Raw genomic sequence first — 366 nt, 5'->3', positions numbered from 1 at the left:
CGGGCCGGCGGGGGGCCCCCAGCCAGTCCGAGCCCGCATGTCTGTTCCCTCTCCGGGAATTTGTTGTATTTTGAGTTTTTTGGGTTTTTTCTGTTCTACCCTGTTTTGTTTGTGTGTTAATAAACTGTTTTCTCCATTTTAGTTTGCCGTGACCCACTTGTCTTATTGGTGGAGGAAAAGGGGCGGCTCTTTTCCCTTTGGAGGAGACACTCACTGTGGAGTGTTTCCTCCTTAAGTTCTGTCTCCAAAACTGAGACAAGGCATTTTTCGGCAGTGCAGAGAACAGAAAGCTCAGCCATGCTAGAGTATAAAGTTGTGCTTAAAATTAGAGAGACAAAGGCACTTGAAGAAATTCTTGCTTTTACC

The 366-nt window shown here is 46.2% G+C and overlaps 1 protein-coding gene across 1 annotated transcript in view; it reads right to left on the bottom strand.

Moving 5' to 3' along the window:
- The window catches only part of TEK (TEK receptor tyrosine kinase), a 50,499-nt gene that overhangs the window by 17,756 nt on the left and 32,377 nt on the right, over nucleotides 1–366 (bottom strand).

This window comes from Corvus brachyrhynchos, unplaced genomic scaffold, assembly GCF_000691975.1.
Source record: "Corvus brachyrhynchos isolate BGI_N302 unplaced genomic scaffold, ASM69197v1 scaffold90, whole genome shotgun sequence".
NCBI lineage: Eukaryota > Metazoa > Chordata > Aves > Passeriformes > Corvidae > Corvus > Corvus brachyrhynchos.
Note: the sequence above shows the minus strand (reverse complement) of the source record. Positions and strands in the feature narration are given on the sequence as shown.